Source organism: Neolamprologus brichardi, chromosome 7 (assembly GCF_056152115.1).
Source record: "Neolamprologus brichardi isolate AB-2024 chromosome 7, ASM5615211v1, whole genome shotgun sequence".
NCBI classification, from domain to species: Eukaryota; Metazoa; Chordata; class Actinopteri; order Cichliformes; family Cichlidae; genus Neolamprologus; species Neolamprologus brichardi.
In genome coordinates this window covers 45,059,457-45,074,743 of record NC_142110.1, presented here as the reverse complement: position 1 = coordinate 45,074,743, position 15,287 = coordinate 45,059,457, and the positions used below count along the sequence as shown (strand labels likewise).

Below are 15,287 nucleotides of genomic sequence, written 5' to 3'. Positions count from 1 at the left end.
ACCTCTCCTCTTCCTCGAGTTATCGCATTCACAAACGTAGGTGTTCACGCCACTTGCCTGGCCGCCCGCCCGGCGGGGTGATGAATACCCCATCAGTCTTGTACTGCTGAGGGGTAAAATGCTCAACTGAATTGATGTCTGCTGACTGTGTCATTTGATTACAGTGGCTCAATGCCATGTTCAAGAAACCAGTTTGAGATAATGAGATAATGTGGTGCAAACAGCCATCAGAAGACGGTCATCACAACACTGTGGTCATAAAAGGACGGGCATAGTCACGGACAATACTCAGGTAAGCTGTGACATTTAAACAATGCTAAGAAAGAAAATATAGCCACATCATTATACTACAACAGTGGTACCCAACCCCCGGGACACGGACCGGTGTCAGTTCACGAGTTTTTTGCTTCGAGAGTTGAGGCTCGGGTGTAAAATTGATGGGTCTCAGGGTTTTTAACATTATTTTTTTTAATTGTTTTTATCGTTAACTTGGTTTCCCTGGGTCTTTTCCCGTGTGTTATAAATAAATCTTGTTTTTCTGGTACTGGTACTGGTTTTATTTTGTTGTATTATTCCGCAACATGTGAAAATATTGTCGGACATAAACCGGTCCGTGGTGCAAAAAAGGTTGGGGTTGTACTACAACACATCCATGCTTTCATGTTTTTTTTTTTATTCTAACCCTATCATCTGGAAATCACAGCAGAAATTGAGTCATCAGACCTGGCAACACCAATCTTCTTGTTCAGCCCATACAAAGGTTTTGCTGACAAGAGTGGCACCGATTGTGGTCTCCTGCTGCTGCAGGTTCAATATGTTGTGTGTTCAGAGATGCTCTTCTGCATACCCTGGTTGTACTGTTTTTTTAGCCTTCCTATTAGCTCAAAGGAGTCTTGACATTCATCTCTTACCTCTGGCATCAACAATGCATTTTCACCAAGAGACCTGCTGCTCACAAGATATTTTTTGCCTTTTTAATGCATTTTCTGTAAACTGATGGCTGTGTGTGAAAAATCCAGAATCAGCAGTTTCTAAAATACTCAAACTGGCCCGTCTGGCACCAGCAGTCTTGCAACATTCAAAGTGATATTCATCTTTCTTCTCCATTTTGATGTTTGGTTTGAACTTCAGCAGGTTATTTTGATCTCGTCTGCAAGCCTTGAGTTGCTGCCATGTGATTGGCTGATTACAGTGAACGTTAGTGAACCTAGCATAATAACAACATAAAATCCAAACCAGGGCAATTGATGTGCAAGTGTATGTCTGACCTTCAAGAGCTAATTTGCAGAGATTCAGTTAAACAAAGGGTTTTTTTTCAGTGCTACTTTTCATGTACTTTTTATGTTCTACCTGTACCAGTGCATGTGACACAGCACAGGAGCCTGAAAACTGTCCAAAGTCTTCTATGCTAATTTTCATTGCTTAATTTGTAATATTTTTTTAAAAAATTTTCCATGGTCCCCCTCTGATTCGTTCTCATTGTCCCCCTGTTACACCTAGTTTGGGGATTGCTCCTCATATTTGACGTTAGTTTCTTGGCAAATTCTGTGATCTCTTATATGTTAACAATTAAATTACTATTCAATAATTTTTTCTCAGTTTAATAATACCGAAAACATTGCTAAGAAGCAACATAAAAAGCAGGAGAAGTCTTCTTGGGTTAATCAACCACAGGTTTTCTGTTCCACTGTGCAGCTTCTGCTCTTTACTGTCATCTAAGTGACTATTGTTCTCTCTGACTTATTTATAGGAGGTTTTCCTGCTTCTACTAGAACCTTTCCCTCTCACCTGTTGTGCCTTTGCATTCATGTAGAAAGAGCTATTTCATGAGACAGGCACAGTAGGTGCTGCAACTGAGTAGGTGGTGCACGGGGAGGTGGGGCTCTAATATGATTTTAATGAGACAGAGTAAAGCCCCCCCCCCCATCCCCCAAAATGTGCTTCCTCTCAGCTCCGTGAGCTCAGTTCCACCCACGGGCTCCTTAGTTAGCTGCAGGCCCAGGGGGCATAAGTAGGATTTCTAAAGCCACAGTGTATGCAACTGTCCATCAGCATGAAAATGATAACAACATAAACAACAAAATGTCTTATTTTGCTCTCTCTGATGTGGTTGCACACTTGTAGGCAGTGGTGCGTTTCCTCTTGGACCAGCTCAGTCACAAACAACTTCAAAGGCTAGCACGTCCCCATAAATATGATGTGAACGAGAGCGTCCCCAGCTTCGGGACCAATTTAAAAGCAAATAACTTAGGAAAATTCATCTATTGACATCTTCAGGAGCAACTGATACAACAGCGCAGGAATCCAATAATGGCTGAGTCTCATGTGTCAAACTATTGGTTGCTTAAATGTGGGTTCACACAGGCTGTCTAATTGCTTTTCATATGCCGTCTTTCCTCTGGGATGTTGTTAACTTTTATCCACTGAACCAGGGTCCTTGTTGCTTTGTAGTTATGTAAACCCCAGAGGTGGAGAATAAAACATCTGGGGTTTGTGACATTAAAAATGAGTGCAGGCAAAGAGAGTGGAGTGCACAAAAAGGGTCAGAACAAACTGAAAGAATCATGACTTAATGAAACATTTTTGAGAATTCGGTTTAGGAGCTACAAGAGTGATTCAGCGTGTTTCAGACTGCGATGGAGTTAACGCTGATTAAAAAACCTAGAGTGGCTTGATCTATTGCACAATCTGCTGCTGTTGAGACAGAGATTTATTCAGTCTAGGCTGCCCGGCGACTTCTGTGGCTTCTGAATACGTAACAGCTGATTTTTTTAAAAAATTTTTTAAACAAAAATGAATAGAAAAATATTCATATTCAATTTGCAACTTTTATTTCCAGATGTAAAATATACAACTTTGGCTTTTTTCCCATTTTCACTGAAACATTTACCAGATACATGTAGGAGTTGTAATTTTGTTCTATACATCCCCAGACAGCATTAAAGCCTCTCCATTAAGGCTCGGTCGTAGCAGGTCCATTGATTTCTGCATTCACACTCATTTTCTGTTCCCCGTTAGTCTCCACTCAGTCTAGCTGTCTCAAAAAGTTAAGTACCCATCATTAGTCTGCAGCTTCCCTCCTTCACCGATGTACTAATCAATTTTTGCTTGAATGCAACCAAACACTTTCTCAGCACTGAACCAGGCAGAGACGGAAGGCTGAGGAGATGAACACATTTAAAAAGAGCTGATAGGGTGAGAAATGTGGGGAAAATCTTATCTGCAGACTTCATGACTCATGGACTACATGGATATCTTTTTATCCTGGGGAGCTAGAGCCAACCCTAGCTGGGCATAGAATGAGAGGCGGGGTATTCTTGCATAGGTCACGGGTCCATCACAGGACTAACGTAAAGAGAAAGACAATGCTTATATTCACACATGTCTTTGTACTGTGGGAGGAAAGCGGAGAACCTGGGAAAAATCCTTAATCTGTTTCTTGTGATGCTAACTGCATGGTTGGCATCTCGATTCATCTTTTCACTCATGCAGTTGCATATAGTTTCTGTAACAAACTATTACTGTTAAGCAGTTATTTTTTCAAATTAAAAAAGCTTGCTAACAATAATGACATGTATGATATTATTAAATATGCCTCACTGTCATTATAAGTTATTAAAATGACCCCCAACTGGTCATGGCAGATGGCTGCCCCTCCCTGAGCCTGTTTCTACTGCATTTTTATTTCTGTTAAAAGGGAGTTTTGTTTCCTCTTCCTCTAACTTCCTCAAGTGACAAAATTCTGACTTTAATCACAGAATTTGGGCTTTTATTATTTCAGAATGATGAAAAAAATTATAATTCTGAGGCGAAAGTCAAAATTCTGACCTCAAATAAAACAGAACAAAAGAAAATCTATAAAAATCCAATATAACCCCCACAAAACAAAGCAAAACTCACAAAACACAATGGAAGTGTTTTTGTGGAGACGGTAGAAATGACAAGCTAACATTTTACTGCTAATAGCAAACATGCGCTGGTTTTGTATGAATTATGCGATTTAAACACACACGACCCCTTTTCTCCCTCACAACACTGAAGAATTCTCTGCTTCTCTTTAGTTTGTTCCGGTCCCTCAGATGTTTTCTTTTTTCTATTGTGTTTTTATTCAATTTCCATTGTGTTTTGTGTGCTTTTGCAGCAATTTTTATTGTTAATTTACAAGCGTCTTCCTAAATTACAGTATATTTGACCCCTTGGGGCCACTGTAGATTTCTGACTTTTTTCCCCCTCATAATTTTAATGTGATAATTCTTACTTTTTTCTTTAATTATAAAAAACTCTTACCCTAACCTATAACCCTAACCTCTATAATCCTCTAACAGCACCTCTGAGTAGTGTTTTCATAGCATTGTTTTATTTATTTTTCTTTTGACAAATAAAGTCTTACTGTGCAATCAATTACACTAACAGCCCATCCAAGAAGTTTGTCCTCCAGTCTCTGTTATGAAATGTATTAATTTCTTGGTTTGAAGCATTATTAAGCAGATATGTCTGTGTGGGCCATACAGCTGACGTTTGTGGGTGATTTGATGGTGGCATTATCCATATTCTCTTCAGTCTCTTAAAAGCATGAAAGCTGAATACTTTATTACAAATTATAGCCCATTAATAAATCATTTATATTATATAATATGTCTTATTAGAACATGTTATTAGAAAAGGTCTGTGGTCCATTTGCACAGCTCTGACGAAGTTCAGCATGTCCGTGATCACATCAGAGAGAATAACGAGCAGTATCTCAGCTGTGAGGAGAAACTTCTCTGAACTACAAATTTGATTTGAATTTTTTCCCGCTGAGCATGCAGAGAAACACCAGATTCATTTCAGGGCAATAAAATAAAAGCACTTAAGAAACACTGGTTGTGGATGCTGTACCACAGACCCGTGGGACGACCAGATCAATGTCTGCTTCATCAACGCTTTGGTCTTGACTTGTTTATACCTCAGATCGATCTGAACTGTTTTGCCTCCGGGCATTTGTATAATACATGCGTGGTAGTCTGTCTCTGTCAGGGAGGGCCTTACAAGGGTCCAACGTACTGTACAAACTCATCGCTGAAAAGTGAGCTGCTAAAGGGCCGATCCTTCAGTTCTCTGCAGATGTCACTTCAGGCCTTTTGACTGCAGGCTCAACATTTTCTCCACCAGCTTGTGGAGCTTGACTCAGTTATAGCATCGGCTATGTGTCACTCTTACGCCTCAGGCTACTTTGTCCCGTGTTAATGAGGATTCTTTACAGCGACTCTAAAAATGGAGTTGAATTTGCACAACTATGCAACTGTCATACTGATACTACGGTTCCTGCAGAAAATGCACAAGGAAACATGAAAGTGGTGATTACATACACCATCCAGAGTCCTCCAGTTTCATGGGGATAATGGCACATTTTCTGGGAAGGAAAAAAATAGCCTCAAAGCTCATTTGGATTTGGATTAAATTTCAGTGAAACATTTAGCGGATGGGCTGATTAAGGCTGCCTCTATTGTACACTGTCAATGCAGCAGCTTGAGGCTGTGCAGTGTTTTGACATCTCAAATCATTTACTTGGTTCTTGGAAACTTTGAATTCGAAGTTTGGGGGAAACGTCTGTGTTGACTGAGAAAGAAGTGACAGCGTGTGCCCTTAAAATGAGAAAGGCTCTCGCTATTTTTTGTTTTGTTTTTTGTCTCATCTCACCGAAAGACACAAATCATGGAAAACACGGGTCGAACAGTCTCCAACTTACAGTCACACCCTTAAAGATGCAGCGCCATTAGTCACCATCCGCCTTTCGTACGAGTCTGAAGGTGGAGTTTTAATTAGCACAAAGAAAAACAGGAACAAAAAAGACTCCAGGGTCTGTCGAGTTTCTATAAACCACAACTATAAGCTACTCCATCACACAACTCTCAGAGGTCTCTTCACACATCAATGTGGAAAACACGTCAGACTGCACAACCTGGAGTGACATTTTTTCTCATAAAAAAAAAAAAATTCCCACCAAAAAATGTAAGTAATGTACAGTACAGCGCAAAAGAAACCAAATGTCTTTGACTCCCATGTAAATACCACTAACATTAATGCCCTGTTATTTTCATTTTACACCAAAAATAACACAAATGGCCCAGCGACGCAATGACGCGGATCTCTTCAAATGACATGCAACTTCAAACCAAAAGCATATCGTTGTTTTTGTGCCAATGATACTTAAACCTCTCGGTACAGGATGTACCACAATTCAACTGCGCAGTGTGAAAGAAGCAACACGTGCTTCTCGGGTGAGCTATAAATTCACCCATGATTTGATTTCATGTGACAAACTAGATGATTGGGAGGAAAGAGCACTGCGACAGAACACATAGAAACAGTTTACATTACATAACTGTATATCATGGAGGAGTGTGCCTGTCTCTGCTACACCGTGTCACGGCGCAGTTATGAAACCAGCATTAAAATGCAGGGCTCCAAACACAGGCCCGGGGGCTTGATCGTGTGGAGTGATCTGTGTCAGCCTTCAAGGAAGGAGACCCCGCAGATCATCAAAAACACAACAATCCTTATCTCTGATTCACAGTTAAAAACATGAGAGGTTAGGAGAGGAGAAACCATCAGAAAGAAGCTCTTGAAATGCATAAAGAGGATTTTATTTCAGTTAAACGAACTACACCAGCGATCTTCAGTTAAAAGATCAACACATTTAATCATTCTAATTATTTAATTGTCGCCCCGTGCACTGAAGTCACTGAGCGCCTCCTCCTCCCTGCGCCTCACTCTGCAGGATCTCCACGGGAAGCCCTCAATTATTCATGGACAAGGATGGTGGATGGATCCTTAAGGCTGTATTAAAAGTGGAGGTCAGAGAGACAGGAGATGGAGGAGACTGAATGTGGTGTGCATTCAAGTAGAGTACTCCATCTCCGAAGGGAAATAAAAACAGGGACGGTCACATTTTACAAAAAACAGACATCTGTAGTTGGAATTAAAAGCACAAGTTCATATTTTCCCACAAACTCTTTCGCCTCCTCAGTTATGCGTTGACCTTGCGGCGTAGTCAGAGGTCAGGCACGCTGTGTCAGAGCCTGTTTGGACTGCCAGAGTACACATCAGGGGGGTAATTTGGCTCCAGACAAATAGGTCACACATGCTTTAAAGGCAGATGACACACAACTTAGTGTGCAGATGTCACGAGTACAGTAAAAACATTAAAGAAGAACTAGATAGTTAAAGATAGTTAATTTTACCAGCAGCAGATGTGCACATTATTGGTAACAGCTTAATATTTAGCTCTATGCTAAAGTGTTGGACAGATGTAAGTTTCACCTGTTGATGGCTTAAAGAAGAACAAAAAAATGTCTGTCCACAGTTTCATGGTTTTAATAGGTCAAGGAAGCACAACAACTAAAGTCAGAAAGTAACCAAAAGGTGCTTTTGGTTCCTCTAACTGTCCCAGACAGTTAGGGGAACTGTCTGGGACTAAATGCCTAATCGGGTGCTTTCCCATGAACGACACACCTTTAAAGGCTTTTTCTTCCGTGTATTTGCACCACTTAGTACACACATATGGATTACTAGTATAGCTGCTGCTACTACTATATAAACAGTGTCCTGTGTATTGTGTTGACAAAGGCAACGTTTCAACCAGAAAGCAGGGTTGAAATGTGTAGTGCTATACTGTCGCTATAACACCATTACACTGCATGAAACATATGCAGTGTACATATGTTCACATGTTTCCAGTCAGCTTCTTCAGTTTCTCTTCACGGAAAGGCCAAGGTTGTGAGCTGAGGACCAGTTTGCCTTGCTCGGTTGACATTGTGTTGTATTTCCTTATACAGACGTAAAAACTTTAACAAACTTTAAAGTAACACTGTTGTTTGATTGTCTTCACAGATCGTGTTTACATCATCGTGTTGTTTTGGCTTCTTTTTTAGGGGTCACCACATCTGTGCCTAGCATACTCTCCTGTCACGACTCTGGATGTCCTTCATTACATCCATGAACCTCCTATGAGATCAGCTCATTCTTCAACATCCTTTGTTCAATGTATCCACTATCTCTCCTCTGCATGCGACCAAAGCATCTCACTCTTGAATATTTGACTTTGTCTCCAAACTGCTCAACCTGAGCTGTCCCTCTCATATACTCATTTGTAATCCTATCCATCATGCTCACTCCCAATGAAAGCCTGAGCATCTTCAATTCTGCCATCGCCAGCTCGACCTCCAGTCTTTTTGTCAGTGCCACTGTCTCCAAACACTAGACTAGGTCTCACTACCATCTTGTTAACCTTCTCTCTCACTCTTTCTGTCACACATGAAATCCGACACTTGTCTTCAACTGCTCCACCCTGCCCGCATGCTCTTCTCTTGCTTTGGATGATTGGCCCCAGTTTGCATTTCCACCCATCTCCCTCTCATTCACTTACTTTCAAACAGATTATGTTTGCATACATTTTTGAAATATCTTTCCTTAACACTGGATACCACAAAGTATGAATATGTAAATATGTATAAAAATACCCTAAATATTATGCAAAAGTGCACAGAAACTACAGTAGTGGCAATTTGCAAAGTTTTCAATGACAGAAGAGGAACCTACCTAAGGAGGACTCAAGTGACTCCATAAGGGAGCTACATGAGTCTGTTTAAACAACCTAATGACAAACAAGAAAAGCCTTCACTCAAAAAGAAAAAAAGGAGTTATCCTGCTGGGAGTGAACAAAGAAAGAAGAGGAAAAAAAGAGGAAAAGGACAAAAAAAAAAAAAAACAAGACGAGTGACAAGTGAAGAGTCAGACTCAGCAGACTGAGTCCAAATGTTAGCATAGGTAGCAGGCTGAAAAATGCTAGCAGAATATTTGACCTGACATTTTATAAGACTATTGATGCTCTCAAATGTTTCATAACAACGTGGTGATGAATGCTGGTTAAAAGGGGCCCCTCTGAGTTTTTGTCTAGAGCCCCAACAGACTCTAGAACCACCACTGAAAACACGTTTCTAAGACAGCTGAAAGACCTTGTGGACAAAGACCAAGAACTTCCTCCTGCAGTGTTTAAAAAACCTGGCCGGTAACTAAAGTCCTGTCCACAATTAAAACAAGTTTCTCATTGTTACAGTTGGGCTGAAGTGAACATATCCAGCTTTCTTTGCTTTTATTTGCTTTCTCTTTCCGGTGTTAACGTTTCCCACGCCATCTAATGTCGGTAAGCATTATTATTCCATCACCTGGTGCACATTTGAGTTACATCACTTCCAAGTTGAGACCCACTTGGTGTTCCCAGCAATTCATCACAGCAGCAGAGGTAAAGTCAGGACATCATGACATGAAAGTGAGTAGAATACATCGTCAGGGAGCCAAGAAACTTTCATGCTCAGTGTGTTTAAGATTACTGAAATTTCTTTATTTCTTTACCCTTGCTCATGTTAGCAGTTTCCCCCCCTTTTCCCTGTATCTCACAGGATGTGTGTTAAGGAAGTCTCTGCTATTAAAAAAAAGATTTCTCACCATTCTTAAGCCAAAATGTGACAAAGTGGGAGAGAAGACCATTTGTCCATATTCTTAGTTAACATTCTTGTTTTGATTCAACCATATTTCACATGTAATCTGCAATAGGCAAACATCTACTATCCCAGGTTTGTTTATGTTTTGCACTTTTACAGATTATATAATATAACATCTTGGTTTAAATCAATTCCTACAAGTTTGTTAAGTTAACATGTTACTTATTTCAACTGTTAATTTGTATTGTTTAGAACTTACCTTACCTACCTGTGTTCCAGAAACAAAAGGAGGAAATGTAGTTTTACTTCCTGCTTTATAGCTTCTGGGTTCATTTGAGGTCACAGGAAGAGACCAAGTGCAGAAGGGGAAGAACTCTTATAATTTAATAAAGTTGATTTTAGAGGGTTTATGAAGAAGTAGATTTATTGTTATAATATGTATTGATTACACCACAGAGTTCATGTTGCCAGTAAAGAGGAGTAGTAGAGGTTTGAATATAATCATGTTCATCTTATCTACCTACTGAATGGAATAGTCCAGAGGAGAAATTGTTTGATTAAGTGGACTATTTCAGCAGAAGAACTCAGGTGTTTCAAAAGAAAGATTCGGGTCATTGTAGCTGTGTGCAGTTTGACCTTAATTTCCATTGATTTAAGTTCAGTTATGTTTATTTGAACTGAGTTAATTATAGAGTTGAGTTTCTTATTTGTTTCTTTGTAAATATTGTTTGGGTCACAAAATGGTGAATAAATCACTTGCTACACTGGACAGCATCAGTCTCCTGCACTTCTTTGACCGCATAAGTCGAGTCCTACCACACAAAATATCGATCTATTAGCTGAAAATTTTGACTTACAGATTCGATTTCTGAATAATTAAATCAAAATTGAAAAACAACTTGAAATTCTAAGTTAAGTTAAACATTTAAGATAATAATAAATCGAAAAAACTTGAATGCGTCCTCATTTGTCTCTGTCTTTGTTCTTCTCATCACTGTCTGGTTTAATTTATGAGCGCCTCACTGTGCATTTCTCACTGCTGTCTATTTGATCTGAGTGGTGTATTTCAGCCTTTTTAAAGCCAATGAGTCAAAGCAGCGTTTTGTTATTGCATTTCTTAAAATTAACACTTAGAGTAGCTCTGCTTCCATCATGGTGTCCTTTCAGAACTTCACCTTAAAAACACCATAAATATCCCACCTGGTCTGACTTTCCCACAAAGATAAATTAAAGACAGACATTTTTTAAAACCACATCAGTGTAAATGTTGTCTTGAGGTAAGCTCTGAGTCAAATATTGCTGTGGCTCTGGAAGGATTGTGCAAAAGGGGAATTCTCGAAATAACAGCAAGGAAACGAGGAAGACGGGAGTTCTTTAAAGATTAGAGCAAATGAGGCTGAGCAGAGCAGGAAAAAACCTAGTTAGAAAATCCCACTGAGCTTTTTTCCCTTGTGATTAGTGAAAAGCTGTCACAGATTCGGGGCTGAAGCTATAAAAGTGGTCATGGGCATCCAAACTGTTAAAGAGATGTCTAGAGAATTTTCACTACTCAACCAAAATTAGTTGTATAGTGAAGATGCCTGGATGGCTTTTCACTCGTTAGTGCTGCAGGGGTGTGATTCCGAACTGACAACATGACATGAAGTGCCACTTGTGTAAGTGCAGCCTATGAGCAAAGGCACGGAAAAGGTGATCTTGTTAAAGTAGGAAGGGCATTTCAACTCTGGTAGAAAGGAGAATGACACATTTGTGAGCTTTGTGCAGTAGATGCAAGATTTAGGCAGATCATGGCTATTAGTGTACTTGTTTCTTGAGTTGAGATCTAATGTTTATGTCAAAATTGTTTATGCAAAAACAGCCAACTAACAACTCATTAAAATATAGTCCCATACTGTCTACGATCCAGTAGGCTGCTCAGTATGTGCTGCAGTCAGCTGAGGGGGTTGATTGTGAAGCTCTCGCTGCTGATTTAGAAGGTGGGAGACAGGTGCACATTTCACATGTTGTGATTGGACTTCAGTTGAGGTATGACCAGAAATCAGGCTGAAAATGAGCAAAACAAAGCATAACCGATGGCCCAGGCATGAATGCTTCATACATGACAGAAGCTCAAGATTATAGATATCTGCCTCTTGTTTCTTTTCCCTTTACTCTGCTGGTTTCCACCGAAATTCCTGATGAACGCATGGCATTATTAATCTTTGTTGTAAATTTGTGTTATTACAAAATATTTGAGTTGTGCAACAGTAAAGTGATCTCAGATGTTAAATGTCATCAGATGTTTCCAGATGCTTTCTTTCTGACTATTTCATAACACACTAAACACATCTAAATCACTGCTACATCAGTATGAAAGCGTGAGTACTTACAGATGAACAAGACCTTGGAAGATGTCAGTTGTTAAAACTTGAAGCCAAAATGAAAGTGATGAAACTGACATCTCGACATCCTTCACAGTGTGAAATGTGGGTGGAAAAGCAGTTTAGTTTGAGCAGTGTGAGGTCTGGGTCAAATATCAGGACTTGGGTTATCAACACTCATCCGCAGCATTTCCCACCTGCTCAAAACAGCTGTCACAGCCGCGCTTAGTTTCAGCATTAGTCAGCATGACGAGCAAAACTGAAGATGAGCTTCAGTTAAATCTTGACTCAAATACAGCAACAACAACAACCAAAAAAACAGCTCCACAGATAGTTTTCCAATACTTGGATGGTTTTCTCTCTACCCTATTAGAATGAGTGCTCTTCTAGTAATTTTAACTGAAGACGCCTCTAATATCTGCTGCCAGAGCATCGCATCAATTATTGCCCTGCAGTAAAGACGAGTAATGAAATAGCAATCTGCAATTGGATTCCAATCTCTTCAGAATGTGCTGGAGGCGCAATTTTAGTGCAATATGAAGCATGAGCTTGATTAATCTGAAATTCAATACCAATTACGGTAACATTAAAAACTCCACTGGATGTTTGGCAATACTGTAGAAAGCTGGCACAAGCAGCTGCAGAGTAAGAATGAAACTGCCTCGATAATATATTATGCGTGACACACTTGCTTTGCACTTACAGTGTTACAGAAAAAAAAAAACAGGACTCTGTAATAAAGCTTGAATTATAGTTTATATGTCATCTGTTGAACATTTGGAACCACTTGCATATATTTCATGAAAGTAATCTCCCGTGTGCCACGGGGACACTTCGACAGATGGGTTCTCATTATCAATTAATGGAGAAAATAAGATTGCGAGGGTACAATGCAGCTTACGTAATAGCTATCGCCTTTTCATTTTATAAAAAGATCAAATTCTTGATCGATTCAAAGTGAGTCTGGAAGAACGGGAGGGCAGGCGGGGGCTGCATGTGACTTTTAATCTGCTACCTTGCACTGATTCCAGATTTTCTCTCTCCCTCTCTCTCACTGACAGGCCTTTCCCCCAGAGCGTTTCCCCAGAGCCTCGGCTCAAACTGCAGAACCGCTCGGTGTGGCAACTGTTGAACAAAATGGACTCTCACAAGGAGGAGAGAAAAAAAATCCCACAGGAAAGGGGGAGAGGGAGAAAATCGATGCAAGAAGGGGATTTTCAAATAGGTTGAACTGAAGGTCGGGGGGGGGGGGTGTTACTGAAAGAGAAGAGCTTAAAGGTGGGCGAGAAGATTGCCAAAGAAAGGAGTGAGGGATTGAGAAAGAGAAGACTGAGCTGTAATATAAAGCATCTGAAATCAAGTAAACTGATGCTTAATCTAATCCAAAGACAGACACGTTTTCTGCATGTTTCAGACAGCATTGTATCCAGCAGCAGAGAGACAGCCACAGTAAAGTGCTGCTGTGTGGATGTTTGCAGCCGAAGCTGTGAGAGAGACAGAGCTTGCTAATGAGCACACTGGGAGTGTCTGCCTTGTTGTTTTGTTGAGTGTTATTTCGAAACATTGCAACCAAGAGACTCGGGCGGGAAGGCAACTCTAGCTGTCAAACCATCTTTCGATCTGGGTTAATTGTTCGGGGAGAGTGCTGTATTATTATGATTAGCACTGTTTTTCTTTTCTTTTTTTTTCACAATGTTTCCTCAAATGTAACTGTTACTTAACCGAGTTTGAGCATTTTTATTTGTTTACACGGATTTTTCTCGAGCTGATCAAATCAGTGTCCTTTGTTTACTCATCCTTTATCTCGCTCTCTCTCTACCTCTCAAGCATTGATAACACACTTAAAGCACACTTCACAAAGTACATCAGTTTAGGGGCTGGTTAAAATATCATCCAGTCAAAGAAGCAACTCAATTTAGACATGCAGACATGGTCAAAGTCAAACTGAGCACCAGCATAGGGAAGAAATTTGATTTATGTGGTTGTTGGTGCCAGACAGGAGGGACTGAGTATGTCAGAAACTGATTTTTCCACAGAGCCATCTCTAGTTTAAGAGAGAAAACATCCAGTGAGCAGCAGTTTTCTGGGTGAAAATGCCTTGTTGATGTCATGGAGAATGGCGAGACTGCCTCAAGCTGACTGGAAGGACAGAGTAATGCAAATAACCATTCATTACAATACGCAGATGGGCTACAGCAGCAGAAGACAACACTAGATTCAACTCCTGTCAGCCAAGAACAGGAAACAGAGGTTACAATATACAGGGGCTCCCCTGTAAATTATAGCCTCAGTTGGACAACAGAAAATTGGAAAAACATTGTCTGGTGGTGACACTGTAGTGTAACGGTGTAGAGGATATTTTCTTGGCACACTTCTGGCCCCCTAGTACCAACATCATTTAAAAATCACAGCCTGCCTGCTTATTGTTGCTGACCATCTATCCCTTTATTATCACAGTGTAGCTATCTTCTGATGGCTTCTTCCAGCAGAATAACACAACAGGTCATAAAGCTGAAATGAGCTCAAATAGGGATGGGTATCATTTAGGTTTTATCCAATATCGGTGCCAAACCGGTACTTTTGAAACGGTGCTGGTGCTTAAACGGTGCTCAAACCGGTGCTTAAAGAATGGAGAACACAAAATTGGTCCAAAAACCTCTCATGTTCAGCTGGTTTTTTTGTAAAAAGATAACAATGTTAGCCTTTTCTGCAGCTATAGGGCATATATGGTATCATTCTTGGCTGGAAGCAGTGCTTAAACAATGGAAAAAACACAAACTTTGTCCAAAAACCTCTCATGTTTAACTGTTTTCCACTTTTTCTTTGGTCATTTTAGCCTTTTTGGCCAGGGTGAGGGGAGTATCTGCCATCAAACAAGAAGACAGCCACATGTAGCTATGACGGTGTTTGCTAGTTCACCTTACATGCATTAATGTAATAACGTGGTTAGCCTACTCAACGTAAATTACACACAAACAACATTAAGCTACTCACGCAGAGAAGAACGGCTGCTGCTGCCATCATCATCCGTCATCATTTCTGCTACACTGGCAGGGCTAGGGGCCAGGACTCTACTCTTCGGGTTTTTGGGGGATGTTGCTAACTCCGGGTCCGATAACAGGCACCACACCCGCAGTAGATGTGCTCGGTGTGAGGTCTCGCAGCAAGCTATCAAATACGGCGCATTTCTCGGCTTTAAAAAAACCCCGCTATGCGTTGCCAGGTGTTTCATCGGTTTTGAGGTGTTACCTCCTTTGACAGTATCACAGTATCAGCTTAAAGCACTTGTTGCAGGCTGCTGAGTTTGCATCTTTTGCTGTGAAGTACAGCCAGACTTTTGACCGCTTCGCCTTGGGCATTTTTAATCTGTAGCTCTGCTCTAAAAGAACGTACGTGCCTGGACCCGCCTACTATCCTCGGAAACGTAAAATGATTGGCTAGAATT

General features: G+C 40.4%; 1 protein-coding gene across 2 annotated transcripts in view; it reads right to left on the bottom strand.

The window, feature by feature from the left end:
- Nucleotides 1-15,287, bottom strand: part of lrrc75bb (leucine rich repeat containing 75Bb) — a 43,288-nt gene that overhangs the window by 9,149 nt on the left and 18,852 nt on the right. The gene's annotated exons all lie outside the window — the stretch shown is intronic.